The following is a 6414-nucleotide window of genomic DNA, read 5'->3' as shown; positions in this document are numbered from 1 at the left end:
GGCTGGATGTGGAAATGAATATCAGACTTTCTAAGGCTGGTATCAGTGGATCAAGTTCATCCAATTTAAATAAATGTGCAATTAATTGTTACCGACTTGAATTTTATGGTATTATTCTCTTCCTTATTGGGTCATGCAAACCTCGGTTCCGAATAATGCTTTTTATAGAGAAGAAACACTATGGTGCATCTGCAGCAGCAAAACTGGATGCCTTCATCTGCCCCAGCTGCAACAAAACATGTCTCTCAAGTGCTTCTTTTATTATTAATAGAGAAAACCGTGTTGGTACTCACCATGAAGTTGTTACAGTAAGTGCCACACTTTTAACATTTGTGGGGGAAAGGTGCAGGTACTGTGTACCATTGAGTACCCCCAGGAAAAAACCACAGTGTCTCTCCCATATCAGGTTCTACAGCCACAGCAGATGCTGCAATCTTCCAACAGCTTGACCTCACGCCCAAAAGCACACTCCTCCATTCTCTCCCAAGACAGACATGCCAATCACCATAGGGTAGGGTGGGGGGCACCAGGGATGACTTCATGGAATCAAGGGGGCAGTGGCCCAAAGAAGTTTGGGAACCATTGGGAATTCAGTTCATCTTTTCGGCATGTTCACCGGGGTCAGGGGTCCAGCTTGGTGTCTTCAAGTCCTTGGTTCAAGTCCTGCTGGGTGTGTTTCTCCATCTCACCCTGTGCAGCTGGCCAGGACCAGAGCTTGACATGTGAGTTTTGAAGAAGAGTTTCCCCCAACAGCTGATTAATACAGTGACGAGGATGTGTCTTACTTTGGAGCCAGAATCTCTGATTCTGAATGTCCAGAGGGAAAGGCCCAACTAGAGATTGTGGAATAATAAGTGATTATTGGGGTTTCATGCCCTGCCACTTGTAGGGGGGACTGACAGAATCATAGAGTTGGAAGGGAACCCAAGGGATTATGGAATTTGTGGTTTTATATTTTGATTTTATTCTGTAAACCGCCCTGAGACCTGCAGGTATAGGGCAGTATATAAATTCAATACATCATCATCATCATCATCTAGTCCAACCCCCTACAATGCAAGAATCTCAAAACACATCCAATTTGAAACCATACCGGACCCTGCTTAGCTTTGCAAAAGGTGCTAGCAGTTTTGTTGCTGCTTCAAAGCTGATAAGAGGACCTGTTCAGGAAGGATAAGGTTATCAATGGCTAGTCATCATTAATATGTTCTCCTTTCTTTTATTGGGAGCTGTATGGTTGTAAATTGCAGTTTATATCCTGAAAATATATGAAGCGCAAAAATAAGGGCGTTTCTTAAGTACAGTGGTACCTCAGGTTACATACGCTTCAGGTTACATATACTTCAGGTTACAGACTCCGCTAACCCAGAAATATTGCTTCAGGTTAAGAACTTTGCTTCAGGATGAGAACAGAAATTGTGCTCCGGCGGCGTGGCAGCAGCAGGAGGCCCCATTAGCTAAAGTGGTGCTTCAGGTTAAGAACAGTTTCAGGTTAAGTACGGACCTCCGGAACGAATTAAGTACTTAACCTGAGGTACCACTGTACTTAAAAGCACAGGCTGTTGACAAAGATTGGCTTCTGGGCAAATAAAGATAGCTGGTGGCTTTGCAGGGATCCAGTATTTGAAAGAAGGTGCTGTGTGGGTCTAACCATCACCTTCTTCCTGATCCCAACCTCACACTCCAGGGTCTGACAGAAGATGAGCAACCTTAGGCTGTTCATTCATGAGGCTGCTGCTCCCCCTGGTGGAACAAACACAACCACAGCTCCCTCCCTTGTTATACAAGGCCCCATCCACACTATAGATTTAAAGCACTTTAAACAGCCATGACTTCTCCCAAAGACTCATGAGAAGTTTAATTTAATTAGTATGTAGAGAGTTCTCAGGAGACCCCCTACTACTCTCCCAGAGCTACAATTCTCAGAGTGGTTTGGCGATCAATCCCCTTTCCCAGGGAACTCTGGGAACTGTAGTTATAGGAAGGGAATAGGGGGGGGAATCTCCTGACAACTCTCCGCACTCTTAACAAACTATAGTTCCCAGGATGTTTTGGAGGAAATGATGACTATTTTAAGTGGGATGATGCTGATTTAAATCTATAGGGTGGCTGGAGCATCTTTCTCGGAACAAAAGGTTAAGCAGAGCCCCGTCTGCCCTTCCTTCTGCAATCTCACCCACCCAAAATCCCCTCCAGCCTCTCATTCCTCAGGGTTGCATGTGAGAATTGGAGTCATGGGGGGGGGGCAGTTTCCAACATGGCAACAAAAATCAAAAGGAAGTAGAAAAGCAAAACCAGAACATGGTATATTTCATATGAAAAAGATAAACTATATACACACACTAAAGATTGCTGTTTGGCCTCGCCTTCATCGTTATCACATGAGTGCAATGAAGAGAGATGTTTCCATTTCCCATCCACTTCATAAACTCGAAGGTTATTTCAAAGCCATCCAAGTGCATAGCCATTGCTGCCTCCAGTGGCAGGGAGTTCCGTAAGAACAAAAGAAAAGCCCAGCTGCTGGATCATCCTGTTCTCACAGGGGCCAACCAGGTGCCCCCATTGGGAAGCCCATAAGCAGGTCTCAGGTACAAGAGCGCTCTCCCCTCCTGTAGTTTCCAACAGCTGGAATTCAGAAGCATTGCTGCCTCCCGCTGACTAGTGGCTAGCAGCCATCAATAGCCCTCTCCCCCATGGCTTTGTCTAATCCCATTTTGAAGCTACCTTAACTGGTGGCCATCATTGCAGAGGGAGGTGAGAAGGGAAAGCCTGATGGGAAAGGGGGCCCAAGTGGGTTGATGCCAGGTAGACCTACCCATGGCATTTTGCCAGGGGTCCATTTAGCCTGGCGCCAGGTCTGGACTTGACAAGGCAAGGGCGGGGAGATGTCACTCAAATGAAATTTTAAAAATGAGGTCTTTAAAATTTGCGTCCTGCCAGGGGAGGTAATGAGTGGCTGCTCCCAAGCCCACCCTTGGGTTTGACTAGGTAGCTAAGTAAGACACAGACTTGTGCTTCCATCCCCAATTGGCAACCTCAATGTCTTCCTGCGTTTGGAACACAGGACCCTCCTTCACAACCTGGACACCAGATGGCAGCAGAAACAAGGTTGTGCCCACAGACCTCCTCCCTTCATTTCACTCTCTCCTCCTCCACCTCCCAGAATTAATAAATGTTCTGTGATTTCAGAGAATTGGAAAACTCTGTGAGTTGCAGGGGCAAACTGTAGCCTGCAGGGACTGCTTGTGTCTCATTCCCGCCCCCCTTCCCTGAGTTTGCCTGTGAAATTAAATCTATTCCATTTAATTTATTTACTTACAACGGTTATAATCTCATTTTCCCCCGCAAAGGGTTCAAGTTCATCAGTTTTGTTTACTTAATTAAACGACATAGTTTTATTTGGATTTTGAATAAATGTGCAGTTAATTGTTAACTTTTTTGCATTTTATGGTGTTATTATCTGCTGCAAACTGCAATTCTGAATAATGTTTTTTATACGGTAGGGGCACTGGAGATGCCACTGGAATCAAGGGGCCAGAAGAAGGTTGGGAATCATCATTGCTTTTTGTGGGCTTCAGCGACATATAATTTGTCCTTTTAAAAAGTTTTCTGATTGAGCTGTGTTTCAAACCTTTACACAAGTAAAGAAGGTGGTTGGAGGATGGATGGCGGCTAACAGATGGAGGTTGAATCCTGACAAGACAGAAGTACTGTTCTTGGGGGACAGGCGGGTGTGGTGGACTCCCCGGTCCTGAATGGGGCAACTGTGCCTCTGAAGGACCAGGTGCACAGCCTGGGAGTCATTTTGGACTCACAGCTGTCCATGAAGGCGCAGGTCAATTCTGTGTCCAAGGCAGCTTTCTACCAGCTCCATCTGGTACGCAGGCTGAGACCCTACCTGCCTGCAGATTGTCTTGCAAGAGTGGTGCATGCTCTAGTTATCTCCCGCTTGGGCTACTGCAATGTGCTCTATGTGGGGCTACCTTTGAAGGTGACCCAGAAACTACAACTAATCCAGAAAGTGGCAGCTAGACTGGTGACTGGGAGCGGCCGCCAAGACCACATAACATCGGTCTTGAAAAACCTACATTGTTTCCGAGCACAATTCAAAGTGTTGGTGCTGACCTTTAAAGCCCTAAACGGCCTTGGTCCAGTATACCTGAAGGAGCGTCTCCACCCCCATCATTCTGCCCAGACACTGAGGTCCAATACCGAGGGCCTTCTGGCGGTTCCCTCACTGCGAGAAGCCAAGTTACAGGGAACCAGGCAGAGGGCCTTCTCGGTAGTGGCGCCCGCCCTGTGGAACGCCCTCCCATCAGATGTCAAGGAAATAAACAACTATCTGACGTTTAGAAGACATCCCTGTTTAGGGAAGATTTTAATGACTGATGTTTTAATGTATTTTTAATCTTTTTTTGGAAGCTACCCAGAGTGGAAACCCAGCCAGATGGGTGGAGTATAAATAATAAATTATTATTCTTATTGTCATCGCCGTCATCATCAGCCACTTCATCATTGTATTTTGGGGAGAGATTGCATTGCATGGGGTTGGACTAGATGACTCATTTGGTCCCTCCCAGCCCTACAGTTCTATGAGGTTGGAAGGATTGTGAGGATAGGGTGGTCCTACAAAGGTGTCCCATCTAGAACAGGTAGAGTTGTCCTATGCCAGGACTTATGGGGTCAGGGCTGCCCAGGCAGCCACCAAGCAATTTGGCCTACCATTCTGAGTGTGTCCATCTCCCCCATTCCTCTGGGGGCTTGCAACAGTTCAATTATTCATCCTTTGCTTTGTGGAGAGCCAGCTGCATCAAGTCCATTAGCCCCATCTGGAACAGACCCCAAATGAAGGGGGGGCAGCTTTCCAGAAAGTGAATTAGAGAAGGACGAGGTGACGAGGCAGCAAAGTGGCGGCGGGGAAGGGGGGAAGGCACCACCCTTGGCGGGTTCTCATCAGATGCTTCTGTGCTAACTGGAGATAGATAGAGCTTGCGGCAATTAGGGAGGGGGAGGGAGCGGAAGGCAGCATCACTTCCAGCTTCACCTCATGCCAGGCGGGGCATGTTGAGGATTAAGCTCTGGTGGGCCTGCACACCAGGAACGGTGTTGCAGCAATAACAGAAAGGCGTCAGCTGTTCTGGGACAAGCCAGCTCCATCGGACCTCAACTGCCAGCTGGGGGTAGCTATGTCATCAGAGGGAGAGATGGGAAGCAGGAGGCTTGGTTCCATCACCTTTGCCAAAAGCCCAGCTCCATCAGGCATCTCCTGCCCCTGCCAGCTTCTCAGTATAAGAACAGCTGTTTTAAGAATTGGTGCCTGAGTTTCATTCCTCCCCCTGCTTCCTTCCTTGTCCTTGTGCTTTTTTAGATTGTGAGCCGGAGGGCAGAGCCAGCCTTGCTTTAATTGATTGCATATAACCTATTCTGGGAGCCTTCTGACTGAAGAGTGGGATGCAAATGCAGTACTCTAGATAAATAAATGATAAATTTGTTTTATTTATTTATTATTTCCTAAAATCTGTACACTGCTTGATTGCAAAAAGCCTTAGGAGCTGCCAGTCAGTACTTATTTCTATTTTTATAAAGCAGCCAGCTGTACTATAATTATACACACACACACACACACACACACACACAAATAATAAAAATGCTAGTGTGTGTTGTGGGAGCCTTCTAAGCTCTCTCTGCTTTCTTTCTTTTTTTGGGGGGGGTGAGATATGGGACAAAATCTGCCCCCCCCCCAATATTTCTTATTTCCACAATCATTTCTTTTGGTGCAGTTGCTTTTAAATGCATCTTCTCAGTAAGTATAAATATAGTTTTATTCCTATTATTATTACTTTGTGCCTTCACACCTCTGTGCTGGGGGGGGGGGCAGAATTGCCCACACTGCCCTAAATCTGGTGCTGCTGCAGAAGTGTTTTTAGTTTATTGTGGTTTTAATTTTCTGACTGTTTTAATTGATTTTCCTAATAATTCTGGTTTTTTTGTAAACCCCTTTTTTGCAGTTAAATTTCATAAAAGAAATGCAACATATTTTCATATTATAGCATTAATATTTATTTGAATTTCCCTGCACTGAGTCATTTTGGAAGCCGGTCACATTTTAAAAAGAGGATTGGGAATTAACACAGTATTATTAATAATGATTATGGGATTAATAACGATTATGGGATTATAATAATTAACACAGCCGAGACGGGCCACCTGTCGTAGCTCCACAGATGTTTCTGGACTCCACAGGTCCCCTCATCACCATCCCTAACCACTGGACCATGCTGCCTGGGGCTGAGGGGAGTTGGAGCCCAGCAACAACCTCTGGAGGTCCGCACACTCCCCACCCCTGCATGGAGGCAACCAGCCGCCTTCCAGATGTTTTGGACTACAACTCCCATCAGCCCCAGCGAGTGCGGT

This window comes from Podarcis pityusensis (genome assembly GCF_964106645.2).
Source record: "Podarcis pityusensis genome assembly, chromosome: 15".
NCBI lineage: Eukaryota > Metazoa > Chordata > Lepidosauria > Squamata > Lacertidae > Podarcis > Podarcis pityusensis.
Note: the sequence above shows the minus strand (reverse complement) of the source record.